General features: G+C 38.5%; 1 pseudogene; it reads left to right on the top strand.

Moving 5' to 3' along the window:
- Positions 1 to 15,529, top strand: part of LOC130428673 (uncharacterized protein K02A2.6-like) — a 30,474-nt pseudogene that overhangs the window by 10,790 nt on the left and 4,155 nt on the right.

Raw genomic sequence — 15,529 nt, 5'->3', positions numbered from 1 at the left:
GAATTAAAGGGAAACACACTACTGACAGCAAAAAGTTAAAGCCAAGGAGCACAAAAAAATTGCGACAGAGAAAGAAAGTGCATCAGATGAATGTGAAAGACTCATCGAGTGATGATACTACGAATTCAGAGCTTGCACTGCATGTGATGACTAGGAAAGAGGAATTGTCACACATCTGCCTAAAGCCAATAGTAGAAGGAGAAATTTTGGAAATGGAATTGGACATGGGAGCTGCTGTCTCTTTAATTTCAAGAGAACTGTATAATGCACGACTAGCTCACAAACCACTGTGCACAACAGACGTGGACACAGGATACACTTGAGACAGTGTTAGCAAGATACAAAAATGTCTTCAGGAAGGAACTGGGCTTACTTAAAGGTATCGAAGCCACTGTGTCACTCAAACCAGAGTTTCAGCCACGATTTTGCCAAGCACGCAATGTTCCTTATGCTTTGAAACCAAAGGTGGAGGCCGAAATAAATCGCCTACTGGATTAAGGGGTCATTTCCCCTGTGACTTGCAGTGAGTGGGCCACGCCGATCGTACCTGTGGTAAAAAGGAATGTAGACGTGAGAATTTGTGGAGATTTTAAGGTGACAGTGAATCCTGCTTTGTGTGTGGAACGTTACCCGATTCCACGAATAGAGGATTTATTCGCATCGTTAGCGGGGGGCCAACGTTTCATCAAATTGGATCTCTCAAATGCGTACTTACAAGTTCCGGTGGCAGAAAGCTCACGTAAGTGTCTCACAGTCACCACGTCAAAGGGGCTTTTCTGTTACAATCGTTTACCATTCGGCATTGCTTCGGCTCCTGCAATTTTCCAAAGGGCCATGGATCAGATTTTACAGGGCCTTCCCAATGTTCATTGCTATTTGGACGATATATTAGTGACTGGGTCGAATGACGAGCAACATTTCAAGAATGTCGATGCAGTTCTCAGTCGTCTGAATGAGTTTGGGCTATGTGTCCAATGCGACAAATGTGAATTCTTTAAAGATTCGCTGGGGTATTTAGGACAAAGCATAGATGCTCAGGGTCTGCATAAGTCACCAGAAAAGGTCAGGGCAATCGTGGATGCGCCTGTCCCGACGGACGTCAGTCAACTTCGTTCATTTCTGGGACTTATAAACTATTACAGTCGATTTATCCCCAACCTTGCATCAGTGTTAGCACCCCTCAATGCTCTTCTGTGCAAAGGGAAGCAGTGGCTGTGGTCTCACGAGTGCCAGGATGCATTCGATAAGGCGAAAGAGTTGTTGTTGTCACAGAGAGTTTTGACACATTATGATCCACAGTTACCGATCAGACTGGCCTGTGATGCATCGCCATACGGTGTTGGAGCCGTCATCTCACACATACTCCCAGATGGGCAGGAAAGGCCAATAGCCTTTGCATCGAGATCGCTGAGTAAGGCGGAGCAAAACTATGCTCAAATTGAAAGGGAGGCACTTGGGATTGTCTTTGGAGTAAGAAAATTCTACCAATATTTGTACAGCCGAAAGTTCACGTTGCTCACAGACCACCGCCCGCTGACAACAATTTTCAGTCCAACAAAAGCCATTCCATCTATGGCTGCGGCAAGGATGCAGCGCTGGGCTTTGTTGCTGGCAGCCTACGATTATGAAATCCAGTATAGATATGCTGCACACCACTGCAATGCAGATGCGTTATCGCGACTTCCCCTGCCTACCGCCTCCCAAGTCAAACAGGATTCTGTAGAGTTGCTTCAAATAAAGCATCTTGATTCCTTGCCAGTGTTGTGTTCAGATGTTTGTAAGGAAACCAGATCTGACTCCACTATGTCACAAGTAATGGAGTTGGTGTTAACTGGACGTTTCCCACAAGTCACAGATTCAAACAATGTGCTTGCCCTGTATGTGAACAGGAAAGATGAGTTGACGATGCAACTGGGGTGTCTTATGTGGGGTTGGAGAGTTGTCATTCCACCTAAGATCCAGGGTACTAGCAGAATTGCACTCGGGACATCCAGGGGTCGTAAGGATGAAGGCAAATGCACAAAGTTATGTCTGGTGGCCTGGTATTGATGCTCAAATTGAACAATTGTCAAAAACCTGTCACTCATGCCAACAGACACAAAAAGCTCCTGGTCCATCACCATTACACCCGTGGAACTGGCCAGAGTCACCGTGGCAACGGATACATGTGGACTTTGCAGGTCCATTTGAAGGACACATGTACTTCGTAGTAGTGGAGGCTCACTTCAAATGGCCTGAGGTGTGTGTGATGGAATCAACTACATCTACTAAGACCATTCAGGTACTGAGGGGACTGTTTAGTCGTTATGGACTTCCAGAAGTGCTCGTTAGCGTCAATGGGCCTCAGTTTTCTTCGGAGGAGTTCCAGACATTTCTCAATGCTAACGGAGTGACACATACATGTTCAGCACCTTTGCACCCGGCTACAAACGGCTTGGCGGAGCGCTTGGTTCAAACATTCATGCGTGCACTGCGTTGTTCTAAGGGGTCAGCTTCAATCCAACAAAGGCTGGACACCTTCCTACTCGCATACCGAAACACCCCACACGCTACCACCGAGGAATCGCCAGCCATGTTGTTTCTGCATCGCAGATTGCGATCTCGTTTAGACATGTTGAAGCCTAATGTTGCCTCTGTGGTTGAAAAAGCACAAAGTAAACAGTGTCAGCGACGCCAAGCGCATGCTAAACTCAACTCAACTCAACTTTATTTATATAGCGCTTTTTACAATTTTCATTGTTACAAAGCAGCTGTACATGAGACACATTTAATACAAGTATGAATTCTAAAGCAGCCCCCCCGGCCAGGCAGATAGTGCAAAACAATATGCAAACGGTGGTGAGGAACCCAAAACTCCCATCGAGAAAAAAAACCTCAGGGGAACCCAGGCCCAACCAGGGGATTCCAGTTCCCCTCTGGCAAAAGCTGCTGCCTCTGCACAAGCTCAACAGTGCTTGCACAACAAGGCTTAATAAAAATATAAAAATTAAGGATTAAAGATTATCATTAACAATCTAATAGCATTTGAAATGTTGTAGGAAAAACAAAGTTGTCGCGACCTTTATCCAGCTCTATCCTCTTAGCACTTGTCAGGTCACCGCTTCCCATTCACAGCTCTGCCATCAGGTCTGGGCATGAACTGCATCCTGCGGTAACCTTGGAACAAAGAGACAAGACTGGCTGAGAGTAGAGTACTGTTCTGCACTCTTTGATGCAACAAGTACATCATTTGTTGTTGGATGTGTTCCTGGTTCCGGTTGATCTAAATAATGCAGCCTAAATCCTCTGAGGATTAATATTATGGAGGTGTAGTGTATGCAAGATTAAAAAGATGAGTCTTTAGTCTAGATTTAAACTGACAGAGTGTGTCTGCCTCCCGGACCGTGCAGGGAAGAATATTCCAAAGTTTAGGCGATAGATAAGAAAAGGATCTACCACCTGCACTTGATTTTGAAATTCTAGGTATTACCAACTGACAAGACCCCTTAGAGCGTAATGTACGTGGAGGTCTGTAATACAATAGAAGTTCATTCAAATACTGCGGCGCTAGACCATGTAGGGCTTTATAGGTAATAAGCAAGATCTTAAAGATAGTGCGATGCTTTATAGGTAACCAGTGCAAGGTTGACAGAACCGGGGTTATATGCTCATACTTTTTTGTACGTGTAAGAACTCGAGCTGCCGCGTTTTGAACCAGTTGCAGTTTTTGTAATAGGCCCGCAGGGCAACCACCTAGAAGTGCATTACAGTAATCTAGTCTTGATGTCATGAATGCATGAATTAATTTCTCTGCATCTGACAGTGACAGCATATGACGTAATTTAGATATATTCTTAAAATGGAAAAATGCAATTTTACAGGTGTTGGCGACATGGCTTTCATATGAGAGAGTACTGTCGAATACAACGCCAAGATTCTTAGCTGATGACGAGGATTTTATGGAGCATCCGTCAATCGTTAAGCAGTATTCTTGGTTGTTACGCATAGCAGTTTTCGGTCCAGTAAGTAACACTTCTGTTTTGTCCGAGTTTAGTAGTAAAAAATTGTTACTCATCCACATTTTTAAGTCAACTATGCAATCCTTTATTCGATGAAACTGCTGGGTTTCATGAGGCATCGAGGAAATATAAAGTTGAGTATCATCAGCATAACAGTGAAAGCTAATTCCGTGTCGCTTTATTATATCTCCTAGAGGTAGCATGTATAATGCGAAGAGCAGGGGTCCCAAGACTGAGCCCTGTGGTACACCGTACTGGACTTGTGATTTGCGGGACACCTCATTGTTTATTGCTACAAATTGAAAACGGTCGGATAAATAAGACTTAAACCATTTCAAAGCTATTCCGTTAATGCCGACGTAATTTTCGAGTCTATGTAGAAGTATGCTGTGGTCAATGGTGTCAAATGCAGCACTGAGGTCTAGCAGCACCAATAACGAAATACAGCCACGGTCAGACGCTAAAAGCAGATCATTTGTAACTCTGATCAAAGCAGTCTCTGTACTGTGACATGCTCGAAATCCAGACTGGAATTCATCATTAATGTCATTCCTTTGGAGGAAGGAGCATAATTGAGTTGAAACTACTTTTTCCAGAACTTTAGATATAAAAGGTAAATTCGATATAGGCCTGTAATTACCTAGTTCTTTAGGGTCGAGTTTGGTTTTTTTTTTAAAGAGTCCTTATAACAGCCACCTTAATTGCTTTAGGCACATGTCCTAATGTCAGAGATGAGTTAATAATACTAAGAAGAGGATCTATAATTTCTGGGAGCATTTCTTTCAGTAGTTTTGTAGGTATAGGGTCTAGCATGCATGTTGTTGATTTAGATGATCTAATGATTTTAGACAGTTCATCGTGATCTACTGTAGAAAATAATTGCAATTTCTCCTTAGGGGTGCTGTAGTTAGTTTGTTCAGCGGATTTCACTACAGGTTGCATTGTTATAATTTTTTCTCTTATATCTTGGATTTTACTCGTGAAGTAGTTCATAAATTCATCACTGTTATGCTGATAATCAGAATCTGACGTCGATGACGACTTATTTTTTGTTAATTTAGCCACGGTGTTAAATAAGAACCTAGGGTTGTGATGGTTTTCCTCTATTAGTGTTGAAAAGTAGGCGGATCTAGACGTTTTTATGGCATTCCTGTAATTTCGAGTACTATCCTTCCATGCTATACGAAATACCTCTAAATTTGTTTTCTTAAAGTTGCGCTCCATTTTACGGGATGCTTTTTTTAGAGTCTGAGTGTGTTCATTATACCACGGTGTTGGGCTGCTATTTTTAATTTTCTTTAAACGCAGAGGAGCAACTGTGTCTAATATTTCCGAGAAAGTAGAGTTAAAATTTTCAATAGTAGTGTCAAAATCGTCAACGTTATTACTCATGCTAGATATTTTAGACAATTCAGGCAGATTATCGAGAAACGCATCTTTGGTAGTTGAAGTAATCGTTCTACCATATTTGTAACAAGGAGTTTGATTTGCAGCCGTAGGCCATTGAAGCAAACATAATATCAGATAATGATCCGAAATATCTTCACTCTGCTGAACGATTTTAACATCGTCCACATTTATACCATAAGAAAGTATTAAATCTAAAGTATGATTACGAAGGTGAGTGGGTCCTGACACATGTTGACTAACGCCCATGGATGCTAAAGACAGAACTTTTGCGGTGGGTGACAAAGTACTGGTGCGTGATTATAGAAGGGGAAAGAAGTGGACACCTGGGGTTGTTTCAGCAAAGACTGTGCTTGTGTCATATACTGTTGATGTGGGACTATCAGTTCACTGGAGGCGTCATGTTGATCAGATGTTGGCTCGCCTAACTAACTGTGACAATGGAGATGACCTGGGACCAGAGGTCAAGGATGTTCGTGAGACAGCTCCTTGTGAACATTCGGTGTCAGAAGTAGTATCACTTCCGAGTTCCGAACCAGTCCAGACTGGGTGGACACAGCCTGTGGTTTCATTACCAAACGATTTGGTGGAGATGTTAGGTTCTCCACACAAAGAGACTTAGAGATACCCTGAACGTACCATTAAGCCCACAGTACGGTTTAGCCCATAAGGTTCACCTAGGAGGTTTAAGTCGTATACATTTTGGTAAGCTATGTTTCTAAGTTTGGTTTAAGAGGGTAAACCCCATAGTTAATCTAATGATTGTAATAATGTTCATTCACAGTTGTTCTATATTTCTGGTATTACTAGAAGTACTGTGTTACGTAGGTGTTTAATTGTGTCATGCAATATATATAGAAGAGTAACGAAAAAGAAAAGACACACCTTCTGTTTATGTTAAGTGTACATAACATGGCTATTGAATTGGGTACAACAACATTATGTGGGGAGGAATATGTGATATATGCACTTAATGTCTCTGTGCACTTGAGGGCGCTCGAGCGCATCGTTTTGCATGTTGTAACAATATATGAAGAAGCCTGAGTTCTTAGTAAATACACGTGAGTTATCATGGCACTTGTCTCAGCGTATTATTCATGTTATATAAAAGAGATAAGAACATAACACTTACGAATAAGGTAAATTATAGATTTAAGATTATCATTAACAATCTAATAGCATTTGAAGTGTTGTAGAAAAATACTGTCAAATTGCTGCGTCCTTTATCCATCTCAGCTCTTGTCAGGTCATCGGTTCCCATTCTCAGCTCTGCCATCAGGTCTGGGCATGAATTGCATCCTGCGGTAACCTTGGAACAAAAAGACAAGACTGGCTGAGAGAGTACTGTTCTGCACTCTTTGATGCAACAAGTACATCATTTGTTGTTGAATGTGTTCCTGGTTCCGGTTGATCTAAATAATGCAGCCTAAATCCTCTGAGAATTAATATTATGGAAGTTCAGTGTATGCAAGATTAAAAAGATGCGTCTTTAGTCTAGATTTAAACTGACAGAGTGTGTCTGCCTCCCGGACAGTGCAGGGAAGAATATTCCAAAGTTTAGGCGCTAGATAAGAAAAGGATCTACCACCTGTACTTGATGTTGAAATTCTAGGTATTACTAACTGACAGGACACCTGATAGCGTAATGCACGTGGAGGATTGTAATTACAATAGAAGTTCATTCAAATATTGCGGCGCTAGACCATGTAGGGCTTTATAGGTAAAAAGCAAGATCTTAAAGTTAATGCGATGCTTTATAGGTAACCAGTGCAAGGTTGACAGAACCGGGGTTATATGCTCATACTATTATTTAAGATCTCAATATTTCATTCTCGTTTTATTCCTTATATTCTCTCTAAATAGATACTTCAATGAAACCCAATTGAGAATATTCTGAGCTTTCAAAAAGCAATTAATGATCAAAGAGCAAGGTTTCATGAATGATTAAATTGGCAAAAACTCTGTTTTGCAATGTTATGAACAAATTGTTTATTGACATTTCTGTCCTTTCAAAGTCTCATATTGTTTTATTTTGGGCTCCGTTTTATTAATTTGGTATGGTTAACTCTTGTACACAGTCGCATGTGTCTGCATTATGCACAGAAATTAAAGAGCGAACAAAATGTTTGATGAAAATTTGTATTAAATCAACAAACAATAGTTTGAAATGTATTTCCTCGTCCATCCCACACATTTGCTTCACAAGAGGGATGTATTCTACATATCCACGTTTTGTGGCATGCAGTGGGCGAACAGTCCATCTCCTTTTTCGCCTTTTTTTTGATAGTAGCAACAATAAAAAATCTCCTAGGTTTCCTTGTCGAGCAGCTGCCCACGAGACGCCATCTTGAATGATCTAACGTAATTCCGTTAAAATTCCTACTTCTCTTCTACTTCCTGCGGATTTACAGGACTATTTCTTTGTGTGCCCCCTGTCGTTTCAAAGAATATCTCAACGGCGAACGCGTCATGTTTAAACGGCCCGTCCGTTCGGGGAGGTGCGCGGGCAGTCAGCGGAGGCTCGCGAAGCGGAGCCAGGTGTGAGTATAAACAGGGCTTTGTGGCAACCTGATACGTCTCGGAAACATGATTTGCATGCGCAAAACTACTTCCGGCCGAAACTATTTACGACAGTATAAACAAAAAGTGTTTAACACAACTTGTTCCATACCAGAAATATTTTTTTATAAACTCATTTATTGAAAATTCCCCATAACATCAAAAGACATTAAACAAATTACAATTTGTAATGGTTTGGAGAAATGTACTGAACGAGGGAAAGGCTACACTACCCTTTTAAGAGCGGAAAATAGTCTTTTTTTATTAATTTTGATACTTTTTACTTTATTTTTTAATACCAATGAAAATATAATATAAAAAAATGATATGTGTCATGAGTGAGAAATATTTTTTATTTATAAAATATTATTTTTTATATAAAGAAAAACCAATATACAATAGTTTTTATTAGTGATTCTCTTTTTTTGGCAAAATATGTCACAGTAAATATGTGGCACAAATTGTTACCCCAATGGAATAATTTAAAAAATCTAACTTAATAGTCTACATTTGTTTGACACCAATTAGTAAAGTTTGTCTTTTATTTTTAAGTTATGCTGTAGATATTTTAGCGTACTTTCACAAATATCTGTATTTAAGAAACACACAGAATTTTCTGAATTCTTTCAATTTATTTATTTGCTCATCTTCTCAAGTCATTCATTCACTCACTATCTCCCTCCATCCCTGCCTCCCTTAGTCACACACTCATTCACTCACTCACTCACTCACTGATTCATATACTTAAATTGATGATTGATGAGAATAGCATTGACCATTAGGCCTTGTTTATATATAATATATAATACAAGCCTCTCGTTTACTGAACGAAGGGTTCTTGATTTGTGTAAAATGAATGTACTTGATTGCTCATTTTGACCCATTATTGACATCTCTTCTGAAACTTTTGTGATATTTCTGACTCTTTTTTTCTCCGGAGAAATTTCTGAGTCACAGATGAGACTTAAACAAAAGTTTGTTCTCCATTTAAACTCATCAAATTTTTATTTTCTGATGGGTGCTCATTGAATGTGAATTGAACAGATAGGGATGGTTAACACCGTTAACACTCGAGAGCATGCTGACTGTGTGTTTGATTTTTAAAACATATTTACTGTTGTGTAAACCCGTACATTACAATTGCTACACTAACACATGACAACAACGAAAGTGTTTTCCATATTTCGGGAATTTAAATCCCAGGGTTTTTGCGCAGTGTTGGGGCCTGACGTCAGTGGACCACCTTGAATGAGGCATTACATTTATTATATTTATTGAGTTGAAGTACGAAACATTACGAACATTCAGATGTGCAGGTTGCTTTAATAAGTGTATTAATCTAAAAAAGACCCATGTTTAAAAAAAATCGCCCCTATTGCCATATAAAATAATATTTATTTTCTCTTTAAACTATATTTATATCATAGCACAATCTGTATTTTTTTGGTTTCATGGGCGTTTATGTTCTGTCTGAGCGTGACCTTGGTCTCTGACAATCCTCAAAGCCCAGACCTGTACCGGTCAGAATAAATCCACCCACAGCATTAACATTCATGCAGTACACTGCGCTGATCCCAGATCAGTACAGGAGAAGTGATGGCTGAACAGATTCCCAGCGGCTCTGCTGTCTTTCACACACACAAACGGAACAGTGTCTCTTTTTACCTGAAAGGTCTTTCTTCAGGGGAAAACAAACAGATTAATTCCTGCGCTGGAAGAGCAGCTCTTGAATATTGAGAGATGTGCACCATGGGAAATAAACACAGTCTTGCAGCAGGACAAGAGACAGAAAAGACAAGAGATAAAACAAATAATGAGGCCATAGAAACTTAATCTTTACTGGGTCATGCCACAATTGACTATCTTTGTGTTCTGTGCTGCTTTGAAACAATGTGAAAAATGGGTAATATTAATTAAATAGAATAAACCTGAATAACTTTAAATTAAACCATGACTTACATCACACAAACATATGTACATAAAGTCTAGCATTTGGTCCAAGGATTGTATTTACTTAAAACATATCAAACATATTGTAATACACTAAAGTCATTGTGTTTACTATAGAAAACTTTATTAAATCATAGTATACTGTAAAATATTATATATAGAATTCTGAACTAACCTTTTAAATATAAAGGCGCTTCAAGAGGCTATAGAATAACATTTTTTTGTTGTAGTGCTTCCACAAAGAACCTTCATCAAATTAACCTTTCTGCTTCACAAAAGGTTCTTTGTGGTGAAAAAAGGTTCTTTAGGTTATTAAAAGTAAGAAAGAGATGGTTCTTTAAAGAACTTTTGGCTTATTGGTTCTGTCTATGGCATCGCTGTAATGAACCTTTTAGGCACCTTTATTTTTTGAGTGTATAATAAACTGATAAACCATATAAAATAATGTAGAATACTATAATACAGACAAAAATATACTGTAGTATCTATGAAGTGTTTTATTTGTCACATACATGTACAAACTGCAGTGAAATCTTAGACGCATTTATTCAATTTATAACAGTAATTACTAAAGTAGAAACATTACTATGTCTTGTAGTTTTACTTTTTTGAAGAATCTTCCCACATCTCTGTTCCATCATCCCTTCATAGTGTGCTTTCTGCCCATGTGCAAATCTTCCTGTCATCTCCCTTTTTTGAGGGTAGAGTTTAAAATTGATTTCAACATATAAATTAGTGTAACTCTGGAATACTTTGGTCTAGAGACCTAAACTTGGTCAAGTTCTGTGTGTAAGTTTCAGAGGCCACTATTGGCGATGTAGGAAATTGCATCCTACAGCTCCGCTACCCCACTCTCCCTCCCATTAGAGAAGCTACGGTTGCCGTCACAGGACAAAAGTGTTCCGTAAATGAGAGCGGCCATTATCAGTGGTGTTGATAATTGCAATCTACGTCTCAAAGGCAAACAACAGACTGAAGTTACGGACACAGGACAGAGATGTAGTCGTCTGAGACAGCAGAGAGTAACCTTTGAAAGTCAAGTGACGAGGTTTATTTACAAAGAAAAATAAATTAAATTTACTTAATTCATCATTTACTCTAATCGTTATAGTGAATATTATTGTTACTTGTTTAACATTGTGTCAGTGATTTATTCGCTTATTTTGCATAGCATGTTTTGGCACGGTAACTTGGTTCGTAATTTACTGCCTATTGAAACGGCTTGCTAATGCCGCGAAAGTCTTAGCAGATGTTTTTCTCATTATCACAGAGTCAATCACAGGACTAAACACAGGTAGTAAAAGGGAGAGGAAGAGGCAGAGGAACGTATCCGGGGAGGACAGCACAAGAGAGGATGTGGAAGCTAAGCAGTATTATAATATAACTTGCACCCGATTTATGCAAATTATGATTGTAAACATGATTTCTAACTTGATTTGCACACGGCCATTTAACAAGGACTTATGATACAATTACAAAGTGCTTAAAATTAACAAGGAAAAAACGCTACTTCTCTTGATGATCATGCTCATCTATTAGCTAAAGCTATCAAACAAACAGTTTACCTATATTGCGGAAATTAGACAAACTTACCGGTCCAGCAGAAAGCTCAAAACTTTGGCGTCGCTTAGCAATCCCGTTTCCTGCTTCATGCCCTCCTTTTTGAAAAGAACCACGCCGATGTTTATTCGAGTTTTCTGCCGTTTTTTGTCTCGTCTTGGCCTTGCTGCATCGTATTTTCTTTTTTTTGACGACACAGATTGACGCTCTATCGGCTCGTGTGCAGAGTATGTGTGGTCCGCCATTAGCGCAAATTTCACTTCTTATTGCAACAAAGAACCGTTTCTATTTCTGATAAAAAACACGACGAGTAAATTTTGTTATTGTTCTTCCTCTTCTTCTGCTAATCCTTCTATATTGTGGCTTTGCAAGCTGCCTCCAAAACACAGCCGAAGAAGAAGAACATAGTGCCGTGCCTCCTTCCTTTTACGAAACGCGCTCAGTTTGTCCGTGTAGTGCTACTATAGAAACATGGCTGTGCAATTTGATAAATGAAATGTAAGGGTGTGCCCGCGGTGTATATACATAAAATGGCTCAGGTAATATAAACATTTCAGTTCATTTTGTAAGGTATTTCTTCACCACTCACAACATAGTTCTGTATTATATATTACATTTTGGTAAATAAATCCTTCAAAATGCCACACACTGTACCTTTAAAGAAGAGATTCTATACTTTATTGTAAAAGTGTATGGAGATAAAAAATGAAATAAACATGATAACAGTTTAATTGTACTTTAAAAAAAGAAAATAAACATTGTCTTATGTCACTAAAACATAAAAAACACCAGAAAATTAAAGGCATACTTCTTAACAAGTTTCATTTCAAATTTCAAGCTAATATCACATAAATGTGGTTTCTGTGATACTTTTAAGCGCTACACCAACAACAGCCACTAAGTGTCATATATGCTCCTATTAATTTTTTTAGATTTGTTTTTAGATTTTCAATAAAATATGATTATTAATATGTGATATTTATAATGGTCCTAAATGGGCCTGGTGACATTTGAGAAAATGAGTGTGATTTAAGTTTATTAAGTGATTTCTATTGCAAAACACTTCCAAAATATAAAAACTACATTCTTCGAGCTTTTCAATGATATATAGTTTGTCAGGATTAAAATGGATTTATATTGCAAAACTTCGGTGATCCACTGGAATGGTGAGATTTAGAGGCATTTAATTTGTTGTATCTTTCGGGTTATTTTTACTCTCTTTTCTTTTTTGTCACTCTTGTCATTAATGAATAAGTTACTACCCCTACATAATTTATTTTTTAAAACACTGGACCAACATCTATTCTTAGACCTGTCCAATGAGATATAGTTTGTTATGATTGGATTAGATTTTAGATGTGAAATATTAAAGTAAACCTAGAATTTCCAATATTGGAACAGTGACAGTAAAAATAACCCCGAAAGATGTGTGTGATGTAAACACTGTAACACAAGAGTTTATTCGCTGATAATAAGCTTCTCGGTCTGAGATCTCAATCAGACAATCAGGGGCGCTGTATAGAGTGGAAAAGTGAGGACAATTTCAAGGGCCCATAACTAACAGGAGCCCCAAAAATAGGTAAAAACTAATATAAAATTATTTAACCATCATAATTCAGTATATATATTTATATAATAAAACAATTATTTAATTTGGCAGTAAAAGTTAAAAATCCACATTGACCAAAAAGTAAACATCCATATTGAGTGACCACAATGCTGTATATGCATGAAATGGTTTGGTCCTGTCTTATTACTCTCAGTGACGGTGTTTAGTTGCAGTCAGCACATGCGCCAGAAATACAGTGACCACAATGTTGCCTAGTAACGTTAAAACCAAATCTGGTTTTCAAAGAAGGAAAGAGAGAAAAGAGAGAGAGGAAAAACAAAGGAAAGGGTGTAACTGTAACCTAGTTTTTCACCAAGAAAGGTGGGTAGCCTATAGTCTGTGAGTGGTATTAACCTGTTGGCTTAATGTCTATAGTGAAATAAGATAGCTAGCAACAGACTAGTGTTAGCCTACATTTAATCACCATTTAATCAGTGCAGGGAAACTTTTAGCACTATAATAACCCTCGTGTGGAAATTCCATTTTACATGTACACTTTATTTTCTTGTTGGCATGTGCAGCTAAGTTAAAAAATCTGCTGTTTTCATTTTCTTTTGGGAGTATGATGTTAATTTATTTTGATAAGTGAATATATATTTAAGTTTGTTCGTTTTTCTTTTTTTAAATCTTTCATTAATAGTTATAATAATAATTAATAATAATAATTAATAGTATTTTTTTAACAGAATTGTCAAATTCTACAATAAATACATTGAGATTGTAAAAGATAGCCATCAGCATATTTTTTATGGTTGTGTTTAATATTGCATCAAATAGTGAACTGGAAACTAGACCTGCATGAATGTACAAATCACCAGCAGTAAATATTGTGCTAGTACTAGCATTGAACTACAAGAAGCAAGACAGTTGTGAGAGTTATGTAAAGCTTTTGATGGGACAGTTTGGTCCTAGAGATGTGGGGACAACAGCTGCGAAGAGGGGGCCCAATTTGATTTTTTGTCATGGGGCCCAAAATTCCTGGCAGCGCCCCTGCAGACAATGTACTGAAAACATCACTACACCACACCGGCCATTAGATCCACCTGAACATCTCAATCAAATGCATTCAGTGACTAACAAATGTTAAAGATTTCATGAATTACTTCAAGTTGCCGTTTCACAATGTGGAAATCTACAACGGCTCATGAAGGAGGACTGCAGGATGGTCAGGTGACAACATCACATATCTCTCTCTCTCTACATCAATTGTGCAAATATGTGGGCTTGTGGTGATTTCAGATGTGTACAGAGAGCTCTACATTCAGAAATGTTGTTGTGGCATTAAAGCTTTTAGCAGAACAGAGTGACTCATGTTGCTGTTTAACAGAGTAACAGCCATAAACAAACAAAAAAGACATAAAATTCCCATCATGCATCTCTTCCTGGTAATCTCTCTGATGCCTCCTGTCTGTAACAAGATAAAGACTTTTAAAGAGAGATACTGCGACCCAAGAACACTTGAGTCTTACAAATGTGTCACCTGCAATCTGAACTCAAGTCAATTTCCCCAGCAGACTTTTGAGCCTTTGTAATGCAAGGAAACAGATTAAAAAAAAGGTTTTACTGCTGTATCTAAACTCCCTTAGAACAAGGCAGCATCACTGTCATCATTGTACATAAACATTAAAACAGTCAGTTTTGGGTCATCACTCGATGTCTGATTTAAAATGTGGATGCTAAACGAACTCATTTCAGGATGACTGTATATCACATTATGTCTGTGTGTTGCATCATCTGCTGTCAGATTCTTCCTCCTCAGCAGGTGACAGATGTCTGTCCACATTAAAGAGACTTTTATAATAATCAGCAGTGCTGCGAAGCCCCAAGCAAAGTGCTGAAGGTTATTAGAGAGACTGTCATGAGCCTGCATGCTTTGCTGCATGCTTTACCCGTAAAGCTTTAAAAATATAAACAAGCTTTAGATGTTGCTCTTTTAAAGCTACGAGACTTAGTGGACTTCTCAGAGCGGGTCAAATGAAGAGAAAAAAACTGGACGGCTGGCGTCATGCTGTAATAGAACAGTGCTATCAAAATGAGTTTGGACAGTTTTGCACTGACACTACCTAACGAATTTGTAGAGAAATGTTCAAACTCTTATTGGACTTGTCATGTCATTGCTGTCGATGAAAATCAATTGAAATAAAATATCAGTCACGCGAAACTGTCAAAATAAACATGAACTCTGTCTGTCTTTGTTCCCAGCATGATCTCCTGAAGGGTTGTTTTGTCACTTCGGCATGTTCGGGGATGAAGAAAGCTTCATGACACATCCTGCTGCACAGAAGAGGATCATGGGATAGCTGGAGCGTGGGTGTAATGTTACAAGGCAAATTGGTTTCCTGCAGCTAAGCCACTTCCTGTTTTGGCAGCTCCACACCATTAGGCATTATGGGAGAAAATGGGAATGCTCTTTTGTTCAACAAATGAATGTCTAGTTGTTAAACAT

The sequence above is a fragment of the Triplophysa dalaica genome, chromosome 9 (genome assembly GCF_015846415.1).
Source record: "Triplophysa dalaica isolate WHDGS20190420 chromosome 9, ASM1584641v1, whole genome shotgun sequence".
Classification (NCBI taxonomy): Eukaryota; Metazoa; Chordata; class Actinopteri; order Cypriniformes; family Nemacheilidae; genus Triplophysa; species Triplophysa dalaica.
The sequence above is the reverse complement of the archived record's forward strand: the minus strand, read 5'-3'. Positions and strand labels throughout refer to the sequence as shown.